Below are 17,690 nucleotides of genomic sequence, written 5' to 3'. Positions count from 1 at the left end.
TTGGATTGGAGAAGATTAACAAAAACCATAAAGAAAGTCCATGTCTTTTTGTTAGGGGTAAGGTGGAGAGAGGAAGATTCTAGACATGAAAATTAAACTAAAGCTAAGGTTTGTGTTAAGATGTGATAGGTTTTCTGAAGAAATATGAAGAGGGAAAGTGGAAGCAGTGGAATGGAGGGGTGGTCTTGATAGAAGTGGTCTTGGAAGGCTGCTCCATGGAGAGGCCACTTGAAATTTGAGGACACCTGGGTAGAAGCTTTGTAATCTGAAGGGACAGTTACAAGTGATACCTCTGAAAAAGGCAGGATCATGATGGGTGTGAGGACCAGCCAAAATACAAGCTGGCCAGAATGCAGTGAGGGGATGGCAGAAATAGGGGTAAAAGGCCATCAGGTGTCAGAAAATGGAGGGAGCTGACACTACAATAAAGAGTTTGATTTCCTTTTAAAGAACATTGGCTGCCATTTTGAGAAAGGCTTAACTCAGTGGGATTCTGTGACAATGATCTGCGGCTGAGAACAGTGATGGCTGGACCAAGGGGAGAAATGAAGGGGAGATGGAGAGTAGAATCAGATCCAGGATAGGTCCTACAGGCAGAGAACATGAGCTATGATGTTGTCTGTGGTTCCTAGGGAAGAGAAGAGTTGGGATGAAGTCAATAGTTCCTACCTGAGCATCTGCATCAGAGATGGTGTTTTCTACTGAAATGCAGCCAAAGGCAAAGGAGTGTAATTGGATGGGAAATTGAAAGGAGATTGTCTAAAGGAGACTACACAAGGTCCCATGGCACCAGAGCAGAAATACCAGTGTAAAGAGTACAAGGGCCTTGGGGGTTAGGAAGTGATTACAGATGTAGCTATCAATATGAAGGGTCATCAGGAAGTAAAATTACTTTAACAGAGAATTAGTCCAAGGACTGGGTTAATTTCATGGGGTGAACTCTGTGGGTCTGTTTGTGCTCAGAGGCCAATTTGGGTTTCCCAGTATTAACACCAAAACAAGTTTCTGCAATAGTGATTTCCTTGACTCTGTCCCCACATGTTTGGGCTTGAGCTGTGCAGAATCCCCATCCTAGTCCCTTTTCACAGCACGGGAAGGGACATGTGAGGTAGTCATAAAGCCCTGAGAGAAATGATGAATGTGGTTGAACCATCACAGAGTCATGGTACAGGAAGTGCTGCTCTTGTCTTTGCCCCTTGTCAAATGATGCCAACCAGTGTTTGACCTGGAGACTCAGGCTGAAATTGGGGTTGAACTCTGGTCTGCGTATGTGTATCCTAACCCTCACAGTCAGGTGATCTTTGGATGATAAGAGTTATCACCTTCCCTTATGCTTCTGAGGGAAATTTCCAGCCCTATAAGCCTATGAACCATTAAATCCATTCCCTTCCACTTCCCAAGGCTGGAATTCAATATTTTTTAGGCAGGAAGTCAGAACTCATGCAAGCCACATGAGTCTTCTAATCCTGCCGAGCAACTGGCCAGAAACATTCAGATGAGAAAAGAAATTAAAAGCATACGTTATTTGGATCTCAGTCAGTCCTCATGAGGACAAAATAAGGTAGTTTCTGCTATAACCCTGTATCATAGAGGTGTAAGCTGAGATGCAGGAAAATTCAGTCATCATTCCTAGTTGACTACTCCTGCAGGTCAAGGCCAGCTTTCAGGGCTCTAACATGAAGACCCTGCATGTGAATATTAGTCACATGGGTCCCCTGGGAACCAACAGACAAGGGAGCAGAGGGGGTTTTCTAAACTGCCCTGAATATATAATTGACAATAAAACCATTTGTGCTGATGTGTGATGGGGGTACGCATGATGACGTATGTACTGAGAGTGTGTTATCAGTGTATACTGTAAATCCAAGTGGTTCTGTTCAAGTTCTCCAAGGTGAGTCAGGAGCTTTCTATTCCATGTAGGTATGTAGAGCTGCAAATGAGGGTAGCAAGCCTCTTGGTGGAACTTTCTGAGTTGTTGTGAAACCATATACATATGCATATTAGGTATCCACATATACCTAAACATACATATATACTCATACATACATATGTATCATTGTAGCATATGTACACGAGAGTGCTCAGTGGATACAATATATTCCTTATTTTCAAAAATATATTAAGAGAGAATTTATCATATTTTCCTAAGAGTTTTTCTTTCTTTTTTTTTTTTTTCTGTTCTTTGGGGGACTGCTCTGCAACTTTTTTTTATCATCTTTCATACTAGAAGATGCCCTCCCTTGCTTGTTCACATTGTGTGCAGGGTAGCAATCAGCTGACGGTGAACTCTATGTGCCTGGCTGATAGCCTGGATCTCAGTGCTCTTCACTGTGCTAACTGATGGGAAGCTTACAGAGCAGGAGGTCTTTGACCTGGACTGGATGTCTCTAGATGTCCACACACGTGTTCTTCAGTCTCCTGTCCGGCAGGATTAAGCATGGGTGCCAGGATTCTGGAAGCTGATCAGGGAAAGAAGAGGTGGGATCCCATCTGTAATACGTGATTAAGGCTCTTGTTTTCAACAAGACAGCTTCTCCCCCTACCTCACTTTTGCTCCTCATGATTTTTATGAGATTTAACCAATTGTTTTATTATAAAACTGACACATTTTAAAACTGAGTTTCCCAATTTAAACCTTTATATAGCTATACTGTATACCTTTTCCTGTTGCTGGATATGTAATGAGTCTCCACTTTTGGAAAGAATTTTAAAAGCTACTGTAAACATTCAGTCACACAATTTTGTGGGCCTATTTTTTCCTTGGATAAAAACTGGAAGGCAAAATGGCTGGTTCGTGAAAAAGCTGTGTATTTAAATTAATTTTTTTATCACCAGTATAAGAGCTTAAGTTGTTCCATATCATGCCCAGTATTTGCTATTTTTTTCTTAGCTGTTACAATGGATCTGATTGTTACTGTTATTTAGCATAAAAGTTGACATGTTTTGGTGGGGTTTACCTGTATTTTCTAAAGGAAGATGTTACCCATTAATTCACCTAGCTGGTCAGGTAAATCTCAGTGATGGATTTGTGTACCACATGCACACTGAAGCCCATAATTGATATTTCATGGTTCCAGTGGGTGAGCCCAAAGCACCAGTCAAACTTGGTTGACTCTTTTGTTGTTGTTGTTGTTGTCAGTCATTCAGTCGTGTCCGACTCTTCAATCCGTGGACTGCAGCACGCCAGGCTTCCCTGCCCTTCACTATCTGCCAGAGTTTGCTCAGACTCATGTCCACTGAGTTGATGATGCCATCCAACCATCTCATCCTCTTTTCCCCTGACCTCAATCTTTCCCAGCATCAAAGTCTTTTCCAATGAGTTGGCTCTTCATATCAGGTGGCCAAAGTATTGGAGCTTCAGCTTCAACATCAGTCCTTCCAATGAATATTCAGGGTTGATTTCCTTTAGGATTGACTAGCTTGATTTCCTTGCTGTCCAAGGGACTTTCAAGAATCTTCTCCAGCACTACAGTTTGAAAGCATTACTTCTTTGACACTGAGCCTTCTTTACAATCCAACTCTCACATTTGTACATGACTGCTGGAAAAGCCTTGGTTTTGACTACATGGACCTTTGTTGCCAAAGTGATGTCTCCGTTTTTTTTTTTTTAATTATCCTTAGTAAAAACCACTACAATATTGTAAAGTAATTAGCCTCCAACTAATAAAAATAAATGGGAAAAAAATAATAAAATAAAAAAATAATTACTAATGTCTCTGCTTTTTAATACACTGCCTAGGTTTGTCATAGCTTTCCTATGGAGCAAATGTGTTTTAATTTCATGACTGCAGTCACTACCCACAGTGATTTTGGAGCCCAAGAAAATAAAGTCTGTCACTGTTTTCATTTTTTCCCCATCTATTTGCCATGAAGTGATGGGACCAGATTTCATGATATTGGTATTTTGAATGTTGAGTTCTAAGCCAGCTTTTTCAATGTCCTCTTTCACTCTTATCAAGAGATTCTTTAATTCCTCTTCATTTTCTGCCATTAGGGTGGTGTCATCTGCATATCTTAGGTTATTGATATTTCTCCAGGCATTCTTGATTCTGCAGCTTTAATTCATCCAGCCCAGCATTTCTCATGATGTACTCTGCATAGAAGTTTAAGAAGCAGGGTAACAACATACAGCCTTGATGTACTTCTTTCCAAATTTTGAACTGGTCTACTGTTCCATGTCCTGTTCTAACTGTTGCTTCTTGACCTGCATATAGGTTTCTTAGGTAAGGTGGCCTGATATTCCCATCTCTTTAAGAATTTTCCACAGTTTGTTGTGATCCACACAAAGGCTTTAGCATAGTCAATAAAGCAGAAGTAGATTTTTTTTCTGGAATTCTCTTGCTTTTTCTATGATCCAACGGATTTGGCAAATTGATCTCTAGCAATTTGAGTCCTCCTTAGAGCTGATTTCAACTCAAGCAAACATAGATGGGACATTCGTCCTATTTCTAGCCTCAATCCTATCTTGCTGGCAAGACATTCCCCTCCTTTTTCTACAGTTTCCACTTGTAAGACATATTTTCCAAACCTTATTTGGCATAGGAAATATCATGATGTCTGTTATTTGCCTATAAAATGTCAAGAGAAAAAGTGCTGGGGATAATCAATGAAGTAAGATTGGCAATGGTTGCCTGTTAAACAAAATTGATTTAAAGTCATAAATGTAATTACTTATGTATATAACTAAATTATGCAATTAACAAGTACTAAGCATTACATCTAAAAGTGTCTTTGTCTTGACTCCCATTACAGATGTTTCATGAAGTCATGAGAGGACCTCCTCTGTATGTTTTGTCCACTCAGATTCATGGGTCCTGGTCCTGGCAGGTCATGGACCCAACTTTTGGGAGGCCTCGTGACAGCCAAGCTCACCAATTCCCTACTAATTTATTTCACAGCCTCTTTAATTAACCACCCATCTAAAGGTTTAAAACATTTAATCAGTATCAAAGAGTATTTCATCTGTGAAGGAAGCATATCATTTTTAGAAAGCAGTTTTTATACTAAAACCGTAGAACGATTTGTATCAGAGTTGTAAGTCATCCTCTATACTGTGATACAAGGGCCGCAGTCCCTATTTTGGGAATTAGAAAAATTGAAAGCAAGTCCCAGAAGAAGCCCCCAAACCACTCCCCTCTTGGTGCAGAGCAGACTCCTGATCACACACTAGTGAAACATGAGGGAGGGGGCAGGGCACAACCTTTGAAAACATGAGTCCAGTAGGTCCAGGATAGCAAGCAGGTCAACTTGGACGAGACCTTGATTCTCAGGATAGGCTCAGTTTAACACATCAGCAAGCTAAATGACACGCTCAGAGACGCCATGACAGTTCTAAGGTCAACCCTCAAAGATCAAAAAGTGGTGCATGCCGTCACTTCAGTCATGTCTGACTCTTTGCGACCCTATGGACTATATAGCCTGCCAGGCTCCTTTGTCCATGGGATTCTTCAGCCAAGAATACTGGAGTGGGTTTCCCTCCTCCAGAAGATCTTCCTGACCCAGAGATCAAACCCATGTCTCTTTTGTCTCCTGCATTGGCAGCGGGTTCTTTAGCACCCGTTAGCACCACTTGGGAAGCCCCTAAAGGCTCTAAAAAGTGGGTGGTGACCCAATTCCTAAAATTCTCCAACCTTTCCCCAAAACAATTGGAATAATCTCCCCACTCATTAGTCAATGAAACTACCCAGTCTCTCCTTGTGAGATCACCCACACTCTGTTTGTGGAGTGCGTTTCCTCTCTAAACATGTCCACTTCTCACTCTGTCTCTAACTCAATTCTCTCTGCAGAGACACATCAGAAACCTGAGTTTCATTAGGTCCTGAAACCAGGTCTGTGATCTCAGTTGGAAGACTGTGGGTTTTGACTGGGTTCAAGTCCTACCCATGAGGGCTTGTTATGTAGATAGAATAGGGAAACCGGGTCCAAGATAGCTGTCAGAATAAGCAGCATCTCCAAAAAAAGGGGGAGGGCGGGGGGAGCCACAGAGGATAGTAAGAAACTCTGGCAGGAATACACACCCCCTTCCCTGATTGGTCCTGAGTGTAACCAGTCAGAAAAACGCTGGTACAGTCTCCTATTTTGCATAGAAAAGAACCAATCAGACCCCAAGAACTCACTCAGAAAAGGAAACTAGGGGTATAAAAGAGGGAAGGTTAACTGGGATAGGGCCACTCCTGAGGGGATTGGTCTAGTCGTCTTGGTAGAGTATGCCTGCTGCTTGCCCAATATATCTTGCCTGCCTGAGGTGAACACTAGTTTGTCATTTCAATTATTTCCTACCATGAGATAAGAACTAAGGAAGAAGAACTAGCTTGACATCTTGGTGCCTTGGCTCAGATTGCTTACTCACATCAGCAAAGGAAGGATCCTTGACCCTATGGCTAAAAGGACCTTAACCTCCTTTCCTCATTATGACCTGCCCCACCCCGACCCCGCCACCTATGCTACCCTATGCAATGCATTGGGAAGGCCACCACCTCTAAGTTCTCATACAGTTTTTCATCTCTTATCTCCTCAAACCCTCTGCAAACAGGTGAGTGGCAGTGGAAGTAATTGAAGAACCTTGTCCAGGGTTACCCCTGGCATGCTCCAAATGCCCCATTACCCATTGCTCCCAGGTGACTACTGCCAAAATGAGCAAGAGTTCTCGTTTCCTCTTTTCTCTTTCTCCTTTAAACTGGATTAGGCCGATTGAAAATCAGGCTTTTAAACTTCATTACGTCACCTGCCACTGGAAGACTCTCGTGACAGGATGAGGGAGTCATAGAATGGACCGGATACTTGATGTCCTCCCCCACTGAGGCACATTCTGTGCAACTCAGGCACATATTGGTACAAGCAAACCACTGAATCCACTCCATCCTTGGCCACAGGATTATGAGGCAGAGTCCTCATTTTCTTTTTCCCAGCTGGTCTGACTTGCTGCTCGGCACGTCTTGGCCATCTGCAGTCCCTGTTCCTTCTTCCCTCTATGCCACACTGCAAGTGACTCTGAGGAAGTTGGGCAGTACACTTTCCTAAAGACCTGTACATTTTGGGAGGCCTGTGGAAATGCATGTTGCTCTTGTGATCTCCTTGGGGGTTGGCTGACAGGTGGCCTCGGGAACCCCATCTTAGAAAATTCCCCCAAGCAACACTGTCTCTGCCTTCCCCAATGGGTCAAAAGGCTCTCTCCTCCATTCCCCATGTCTCTTAAAATACCAGAGAGCACAACATATGCCACCATGCAAATCTAAATGGTTCACAGGGACACAAACCATCCTAGAAATTCACATATTGAAAGCTTCTCTCAGGGGGCAACTCTGCTCACCCTATCAGCCCCCACTGCTTTGGGAACTCTGCCTACGAGCTGCATGTGTCCAAGTTTCACAGGCATATCTCTGACACCTGAGGAAATTCCCCCTAGACCAGAATGCCACTCCCCTACTTTGAGCCTCTAGAGCACTTCCCATACTCCATTTGAGTAAGTTCACTTCCCCTTATTTCTATAATCCTATTGCCACCCTTCTTATGGCCTCAGATACACACCCTTTGTAGACAAGGACCCTTTAACCAACTTAGAGTGAAACCAATTCTCATGTCTTTAAGTGAATCAATAAATTTTCTTTTCTACCACCATTTCTGTTACCAATTAGAATGGACCCATAAATGGGATAATCCCACTATAGGAAATACCAGTCCTACTATTATAGCAGGTTTTGCTTTTAGTGAAAATCCAGGCCAACCTCTCAGCTTACAGATGCTATCTTGGTTGGCTCTACACCATGCCATCTATCCCCAGGACTGGGTCCTGACACAAACAAGGGCACATCACCACCAGGGATTGCAGATATGCTCTGCTTTAGTAAGGGGCCCTCAAGGTGCCCAGATTGCCTTGAGACCTACATTCTGACCCGGGATGCTGGCTCACAGCCTACAACCAAAATGGGCACACTCACTGATTTGGGGACACCCAGGTCTCAGTCAGTGTACAAGGTTGGGGAGGCCTTCCATTCAAACTTACCTGACGTTGACCGAGCTAGAGACCTTGGGGATGTCTGGCTTTGGGGATCCCAGGAGTCTGGTGAGCTGCCTTAGGATCTGCACCTAGACCCAGGGATGCCCAGCTCTCAGGCTGAAAACCTTATTGTCATGGAAGGACGCCCTGGGATCCATCCTAAGGCTAAGAGGCTGAATAGTTTTTCTCTGTCCTTGCCATTGTTCAGACAGGAAACAACCAATCAACTCATCAACAGGTGTCCTTAAGATGTATCCTTAATAAATGGGAGCTATTTGGCCCTCAGACTGTGAGGTGAAGACGCTTAAGATTCTTTTGAAACTCGGCATGGCCACAATATCCTCTGGAGGGTAGGAAACACTGGCCCCAAAATGGGAGCTTAAGTTACAATACTATCCTACAATTAGATTTTTTCTGTAAGACACAAGGGAAATGGGTGGATTTTCTATGTTCAAATTTCCTGCCATTAAGACACATGAAGGCACTCTGCCTCAAGTGAGGGATTAAGTGTGAACATGCTAAACAGAGGGTGTTTGACACAGACGACCAAGAAAAAGAAGTCCCCTTGAAGGTTCACCTTCCACTGCTCCAAAATCACCTAGTGCTACCCCCTCAATATAGTCAGAACACCCCCATACCCTGCGCACCCTCTCCCCTGGCTTGAGTATGCCCTTTAGTCAAAACTGGAGGGGAATTCGGACCCACCTGGATCCATAAGCTCTTCTCACTCCTAGAGCTAAGAGAAATCAAACTGGATTTGGGAAGCTACACAGATGATCCATGTAAACACGTGGATGCATTTCAATATATCTCCTTGGCTTTCAACCTAACATGAAAAGATGTCATGGTCATATTTAATCAGACCTTATCTGACCTGAGAATGCTAGGGTCATGAGGGAGGTCGAAAAATATGCTACAGAGTATCTAATGTCAAGCAGTAAATACCCACTGGGGGAAATAGTAGATCCCTCTAGAACTACCTGACTTGGCCCTTTCCACGCTGTGAAAAAGGACTAATATGGGGATTCTGCACAACTGAAGCCTGAACATGTGGGGACAGAGTCAAGGAACCCACCACTGCAGAAACCTGTTTTATTGTTGATACTGGGAAAGCCAAATAGGCCTCTGAGCACACACAGGTTAACAGAGTTCACCCCGTGAAACTAACCACCCCTGCACTACTTCTCTGCTAATTAACTTTATTCCCAATGACACTTCATATTTATAGCTACATCTGTAATCACTCCGTAACCCCCAATACACTTGTATCACCCTGTGCACTTGATATTTCTGCTCTGGTGCCATAGGACCTTGTCTAATGTCTCCTCTAAACAATTCCCCCCCCCCCCAATTTCCCATCCAACTACACTCCTCTGCCTCCTTCCCCATTTCACTAGAAAACACCATCTCTGATGCAGATGCTCAGGTAGGAATTCTTGACTTCATCCTGATTCTTCTCTTCCCTGGGACCCACAGGAATTGCTATGTCTCACAGTCCTGCTTTTAGGATTCAACCTGGATCTGATTCCATAACTCATGTCCACTTTCATTTCTCCCTTTGGTCTAGATATCACTGTTCTCAGCCTCTAACCCCTGTCATAGTCTCCCACTTGGGATAAGCTTTTGGCAAAATGGCAGCCAATGGTCTTTTAAAAGGAAATCAAACTCCTTATTGTGGTGTCAGCTCCCTCCATTTTCTGACACCTGGTGGCCTTTACCTCCATTTCTGCTATTCCTTCAGTACATTCTGGCCACCTTGCATTTTGGCTGGTCCTCACACCCACAATGATCCTGCCTCTGTCAGAGGTATCACTTGTAACTGTCCCTTCAGATTACAAGGTTTCTACCCATGTGGCCTCTCCATGGAACAGCCTTCCAGGACCACGTCTACCAAGACCACCATACCATTCCACTTCTCCCACATTCCCTGTTCATTTTTCTGCATAAAACCTATCAGATCCCAACAGATGCTATGTCTTCAGTTTAATTTTCATGTCTGGAATCTTCCTCTCCCCTCTCCCTTCCTCACTCCTGACAAAAAAACATGGACTTACTTTTTGGTTTTCATTAATTTTCTCCAATCCAAGCACACCTTTAATCAAATATTGTGAGGAAATGCCATTTACTATATCTTGATGTTCTCTGTCATTTACTCATGTGATTTCCACCAGTTATAGAAATGTTTTGCTCTGCTTCCCTTACACCATGATAAAAACCAGTTTGTGCTCATTGTTTAGTGAGAGGTTGTAACCTGTGAATAAAGATGCTAATTGTGGAGTTTGGGCTTAATCATGTGAGGAAAAACCTCTTGAGAATTTCCTAGCTTTCTACTGAGGAGTGAGTGCAAGATGGGGAGTGAAAGATGAAGAGCAGCAACTGGCAATTCCCCCCAATTGTCCAGCTGGATTTCTTGTTCAGAAAACTCACACTGCAGCAATCTTGCAATGAAAGGGAACAATCTCCGTGTAATTTTTCAAATGTAGCCATTGTTAAATTGGAATATAAATATTTTGTGATAACAATTTCTTTCTCTTTCTCTGCAGAATCACGATGGCGGCTGGGACCCTGTACAGGTACCCTGAAAACTGGAGGGCTTTCAAGGCCCTCATTGCCGCTCAGTACAGTGGGGCTTAGGTCCAGGTGCTCTCCGCACCACCCCACTTCCATTTTGGCCAAACCAACCGAACCCCCGAATTTCTCTGTAAATTTCCTGCTGGCAAGGTTCCAGCCTTTGAGGGCGATGATGGATTCTTTGTGTTCGAGAGCAACGCCATTGCCTACTATGTGAGCAACGAGGAGCTGCGGGGAAGTACTCTCGAGGAAGCAGCGCAGGTGGTGCAGTGGGTGAGCTTTGCTGATAGCGACATAGTGCCACCAGCCAGCACCTGGGTGTTCCCTACCCTTGGCATCATGCACCACAATAAGCAGGCCACAGAGAATGCAAAGGAGGAGGTGAGGTGAATTCTGGGGCTGCTGGATGCTCACTTGAAGATGAGGACTTTTCTGGTGGGCGAACGCATGACGCTGGCTGACCTCAAAGTTGTCTGCACCCTGTTGTGGCTTTATAAACAGGTTCTGGAGCCTTCTTTCCACCAGGCCTTCCGTAACACCAACCGCTGGTTCCTCACCTGCATTAACCAGCCCCAGTTCCGGGCTGTCTTGGGAGAGGTGAAACTCTGTGAGAAAATGGCCCAGGTTGATGCTAAAAAGTTTGCAGAGAGCCAGCGTAAAAAGGACACCCCACGGAAGGAGAAAGGTTCTCGAGAAGAGAAGCTGAAGCCCCAGGTGGAGCGGAAGGAGGGCAAAGAGGAGAAGAAGGCGGCCGCCCCTGCTCCTGAGGAGGAGCTGGACGAATGTGAGCAGGCGCTGGCTGCCGAGCCGAAGGCCAAGGATCCCTTTGCCCATCTGCCCAAGAGTACCTTTGTGTTGGATGAATTTAAGGGCAAGTACTCCAACAAGGATACGCTCTCCATGGCGCTGCCATACTTTGGGGATCACTTTGATAAGGATGGCTGGTCCCTGTGGTACTGTGAGTATTGCTTCCCTGAAGAGCTCACCCAGACCTTCATGAGCTGCAACCTCATCACTGGAATGTTCCAGCGATTGGACAAACTGAGGAAGAATGCCTTTACCAGTGTCATTCTCTTTGGAGCCAATAATAGCAGCTCCATTTCTGAGGTCTGGGTCTTTCGAGGCCAGGAGCTTGCTTTGCCGCTGAGTCCAGATTGGCAGGTGGACTACAAGTCATACACATGGCGGAAACTGGATCCCAGCAGCAAGGAGACCCAGACTCTCGTTCCAGAATACCTTTGCTGGGAAGGGGCCTTCCAGCATGTGGGCAAAGCCTTCAATCAGGGCAAGATCTTCAAGTGAACACCTCTTGCCATCGCCCAGCCACCTGCACCTGCCCTTCGGGGAGAATGGGGGTCATTAAAGGAAACTGAACACTGAAAAAAAAAAATTTCTTTATGAGTGTTCTATTTAAGAGCCTCTCAATGAGGGATTATCATTATTTATAGACAAAAAGGCAGAAAAGCTGCTTTGTTTTGTTTTGTTTTGTTTTCATTTATTTTCATTAGTTGGAGGCTAATTACTTTACAATATTGTAGTGGTTTTTGCCATACATTGACATGAATCAGCCATGGGTGTACATGTGTTCCCCATCCTGAACCCCTCTCCCACCTCCCTCCCCTTCCCATCCCTCTGGGTCATCCCAGTGCACCAGCCCAGAGCACTTGTCTCATGCATCCAACCTGGACTGGCGATCTGTTTCACACTTGATAATATACATGTTTTGATGCTGTTCTCTCAGATCATCCTACCCTTGCCTTCTCCCACAGAGTCCAAAAGTCTGTTCTATACATCTGTGTCTCTTTTTCTGTCTTGCATATTGGGTTATCATTACCATCTTTCTAAATTCCATATATATGCGTTAGTATACTGTATTGGTCTTTTTCTTTCTGGCTTACTTCACTCTGTACAATGGGCTCCAGTTTCATCCATCTCATTAGAACTGATTCAAATGTATTCTTTTTAATGGCTGAGTAATATTCCATGGTGTATATGTACCACAGCTTTCTTATCCATTCGTCTGCTGATGGACATCTAGGTTGTTTCCATGTCCTGGCTATCATAAACACTGCTGCAATGAACATTGGGGTGCACGTGTCTCTTTCAGTTCTGGTTTCCTCAGTGTGTATGCCCAGAAGTGGGATTGCTGGGTCATATGGCAGTTCTATTTCCAGTTTTATAAAGAATCTCTACACTGTTCTCCATAGTGGCTGTACTAGTTTGCATTCCCACCAACAGTGTAAGAGGGTTCCCTTTTCTCCACACCCTCTCCAGCATTTATTGCTTGTAGACTTCTGGATAGCAGCCATCCTGACTGGCGTGTAATGGTACCCCATTGTGGTTTTGATTTGCATTTCTCTAATAATGAGTGATGTTGAGCATCTTTTCATGTGTTTGTTAGCCATCTGTATGTCTTCTTTGGAGAAATGTCTGTTTAGTTCTTTGGCCCACTTTTTGATTGGGTCGTTTATTTTTCTGGAATTGAGCTGCAGGAGTTGCTTGTATATTTTTGAGATTAGTCCTTTGTCTGTTTCCTCATTTGCTATTATTTTTTCCCAGTCTGAAGGCTGTCTTTTCACCTTGCTTATAGTTTCATTTGTTGTGCAAAAGCTTTTAAGTTTAATTAGGTCCCATTTGTTTATTTATTTTTCTTTCTTTTTTTTTTTTTTTTTTTTTTTTTTTTTTGGTAGTGGTTTTTGCCATACATTGATGTGTATCAGCCATGGATTTACATGTGTTCCCCATCCTGAACCCCTTTCCCACCTCCCTCCCCATCCCATCCTTCTGGGTCATCTCAGTGCTTTGAATTAAACTTATAACTGTTGGGAATTTAACTCTATAAGTATTGCTGTTGCCAGCTAAAGTCTATATTGATGAGTTGCATATATTTTCACATTAAAATGCAATATTTGCACAGAGGATATTATATATTATATATATATTCTATAGGGTTGACATATAATAGATACCAAAACTATCTTGAGAATTGTGGCTTAATGGAGTTTCAAACTAAGTAAAAGATTAGTCTCTAAAGTACATTTATTTCACTGTAATAGGAGATAATCCAAGCATTCTGTAAATGGAGAAAGTCCCACAGTTAGATGAAAGAAGTCAAACGTGAAAGCCTCATTGCTGTGCTCAGCATGTGGAGTTGGAGAAATACAGTCCAAGGTGGAGGCTGCCCTGCACTCACGGGTCTCAGTGTAACTGTGGTGGAGAGTCATGGAGGTGGGTGAATGCAGCCCAGCATGCTGGGAGGCCTGAGAGGAGGGCAGGGGACAGCACAGTTAGTACTCAGGCCCACTCCTAGGGAAGAGACCACCAGGCCTCCTGACTGGTTTGGAAAAGGCCTTGGGATCTGGTGATTCTCATGACCTCTTTCAGGGCCTTGAGGACTTTTAGCACCTCCTCCATCTCCTCTTCTTATTTAGACTGCATGAATCTCTCTTTCATCAGTTTTTGAACCACAGTATTGACTTCCTGCCTCAAAATCAGGTTGACCCTCCTTAGTTTTCTATAAGTGTCAGTAAAGGCTGAGTAAATTTAATGACTCATTCTCTAGCCTGGTTTTCTGTAAAGATGTCTCCATCTCTGCATACTTATTTTTGGCAACACAACACTAGTCAGTGAGTTGGCATTTCTCATCAATCTATGCAGCCAGTGTTTCTGCGAGCTGGATTTCATGTCCTACATATAGTCGCATTCTAACAGACTGAACAAACCTGAATGTAAATAAAAGACCCACCAATAAGTTGATGACAGGCAGATACACCACTTTCTCCCCCTGGAGGCTCTGAAAAGTGAACTGTGACCTCTGCCCACTGGGAAGCAGCAATACCACCACCTCACTGAGCTCCCCAAGTATCAGCCCAAAGCCAAGCTCCACAGAGAATGGCAGCCCCCCCATGGCACTCACTCACCGCAGGTGCCCAGTTACTATGGCACCACCAGCCACAGCAAACCCAACATTCCACCTGGAACCCAACCAGCAATCAGCACCCTGGATTGGTCAGTCGTTGTATTATGGGGGTCGTAGGGAGATATGAAAAGAAAATGTAATTCCATTATTATCTAATGGTAATTTTTCTTTACATCTGTCATAGAGTGTTTATATCAATATACAATTGAAATATACTGAAATGTGTCAATCTTCACTTTATGTCTTCACAAATCTTTAAAATTCAGAACCACTACAGAATCCAAAACTTCAGTGTATCAACACACATATCAATCACATCCAATGGGACAGAAAAGACCTCTCTGTCACATTTCAGTTGAAACACACCCACTGTCACCCCACGCTTCCTCACTTTCAGTTTTTCTAAACATCTAATAGTTTGGCAGGAGTTGAACTTAACAAACTTGAAATAAATCACAGTGTACACTTTGATGTTTTCTCTTTTGCTCTAAGTAAATTTTTTCTTATGAGTCACATATTTTATATTTGAGAAAGCAGTTCTTTCTGTTTTTAGGGCTGAATAATTTTTCCTTGTAAGAGTAAATCACAAAATATTTATCTATTCTCTTAATAATTGACATTTGGGGTACATGAATTGTGGGGTATTGTGAATAGTTTTTTGCATATTTATACACATGTCTCTTTTCTAAATTTCTGTTTTTACTTCCCCGTGGTGAAGAATACCTGGGTGTAGCACTATTCAGTAGACATGTGCTAAATAAATATACACACTTTTTTATGTAGAGGATTTCTTGAGGTATACTTTACATGCCATATAGTAACTCATTTAAATACACAATTCTTTGATTTTTGTGTGAGTAAATGCACAGAGCTGTCTCCATCACAATCCCACTTCGGAACAACTCTATCATGGTAAAGGGTTTCAGCCCTCAGTATTTTCTACTGGCTTCATGTGACAGTCACTGTCCCACTCTTTAAAATGCTTCCCTCATTTAGATTCCAGTTCTGGTAGCTCAGACAGTGAAGAAACTGCCTACAATTCAAGAGACTTGGGTTCAATCCCTGGGTCCCAAGATCCCCGGGAGAAGGGAATGGCTATCCACTCCAGTATTCTTGCCTGCAGAATTCTTTGGACAGAAGAGTCTGACGGGATACAGTCCATGGGCTCGTAAGAGGTGGACAATGACTGAGTGCCTAACACTATGTATTCTACAGTTTTTATCATTGTCTTTGTTTGGTTAATTTTTCCAAACTCACGTGCCTTTTTTTATGGCTCCATGGATGGTCTCTATTTCTCTCCCCAAGTTTGTAACATTAGTTTTGACCTGGAATGTAGTTTTGGGCCAGTTTTCTGTCTCATTAAAACATCCCCCTGCTGACCTCATCCAGTCTTGTGGCCTTCACTTCTTGACAAGATGACTGTGGCTGCTGCAGCTAACCACCCTCCTTCTCTTGCCCTAAACTGAAGGCTATTCTACACCCAATCCAGGAGATCCAGTCAGGCCACTCATCAGCCCATCCTCACCATAAATTTCTGCTCATCAGACTTCAAGAAAAAAATGCACACATCACCAATGAGTCCTAGGGATTTGACACCTGGTTAACTCTCCACAGCCTGGCCAGACCTCACTCTGCTCCAGCCTTCAAGCTTCCTTTTTGCTCCTTGGGTGTGATGGGATGCTCCTGCCACAGGGCCTGGCATTGTTCCCTTTGCCTAGAAACTTTCACACAACATTCACATAAGGGTCTCCCTCCTTCCTTTCAAGTCCCTAGTCAAATGATGGTGAGGAAGTTCTCCCCAGAAGATCCCACACAGTGAAGATGCAGTAGCTGTTCCACCATGACGTTACCAAACAGGCTCGACTGCTCATCATCCAAGAAGCCAACAACGAGAAAGAGTTTTGGGTAAAGAAAAAGTAGTTTTATTTTAAGGAAGCCAACAATCTGGGGAGAAGGTGGGTTACCACCCAAATGAACCAACTCCCACCTCCCCAAGTTTTAGCCCAGATTTATTTAAGAGGTGAAGCAGAAATGCCTGCAAGCTTTGTGCTAAGAGTAGGCTTCTATTCTATTTTTAAAGACTTGTATAATAGTGATGAGGTGCCTTACTAGCATTGGAACCTGAGTGTGGTCATTATATGGTCTGAATCACACAACTGTTCTATGGGTCAGTGGACCAAAGGAAGACAAAGACAAAAAAACAGAGTAAAACAGGACCAAAAAAAAAAAAGGAACCAGCCATCAAAACCTGGACTGTGTTTAAGTATCAACAAGCCCTTGGTTACAAAGCAAGAGCGGTTGCAATGACACCCCCATATATTACTACCTCAACACTCCTCCTTTTCATTTCCCTTCACTGCCTTTATAACAGTTTCACATGCACACAAGCACTGTCTTTTATGAATTTTCTTGTTTGTTATTGAACTGGAAGTTTCATGAGGACAGAAATTTCTTCACAAATTTATTATTGCTTTCTTTCCAATGACCATTATGTAATTGCTGCACTGTAGTGCAAATGAAACACTGACCAAATTGCATGAGAATAAGAAATGTGTTTCATTTTATTTTAGTGAATCTATGGCTTTTTACAAAATTGCCTATGGAGGTACATTGCCAGCATATTTCAGTTGCTCTTTAGTTTTCTGATGTAAAATTAATTTCTTTAATATCTTCTTGGGAAGAAACTCAAGGTTTATATAGTTTTAATAGTTAATAGCAGAGGGAAAAGTAAAGAAAACCATAACTTAGTAAATGCTTAAATATGGCTACCAGTGTGCAGCTCAACTAATGGAAGCTCGCAGAAGGGTAGCTCCTGGGAAGGGACACAATCTGCCCCTGCATCTCCCCTCTGATCATGAGGAATGTTGCATGTCCATGGATGTGCATGACCAGTGAGGGAAATCACGGTACTGAAAATCTTGTCAGTACTTGCTTCTGCTCCTTCCAGGCCTGCCCTCCAGGAAATCTACAAACAGGTCAGTCCCTCAGAATTTTCTGGGACTGTCTTTTTTTTTCCTGGCACAAGAGTGGGAGAACAAAGCTACATGGCTCATCTCAGGCAAAGAAAATTAAAAAAGAACTAGAGACGTTGGGCCCAAACTAGGACATGCTCTGCATACACAAAACTCAGATTACAAAAGAAGAACCATAGAAATGGAGTCAGATCCTCATTATGCAAAACAGTACAGGTCTGGCACTTGGGAC

General features: G+C 43.3%; 1 pseudogene across 1 annotated transcript; it reads left to right on the top strand.

The window, feature by feature from the left end:
* The first annotated feature begins 10,546 nt into the window (after positions 1 to 10,546).
* Positions 10,547 to 11,957, top strand: LOC122688583 (annotated as a pseudogene). Its single transcript, XR_006339513.1, has one exon. The product of XR_006339513.1 is annotated as an elongation factor 1-gamma-like (transcript).
* The last annotated feature ends 5,733 nt before the right edge of the window (positions 11,958 to 17,690 follow it).

This window comes from Cervus elaphus, chromosome 33 (genome assembly GCF_910594005.1).
Source record: "Cervus elaphus chromosome 33, mCerEla1.1, whole genome shotgun sequence".
NCBI lineage: Eukaryota > Metazoa > Chordata > Mammalia > Artiodactyla > Cervidae > Cervus > Cervus elaphus.
This window is presented reverse-complemented; position numbering and strand designations above follow the sequence as displayed.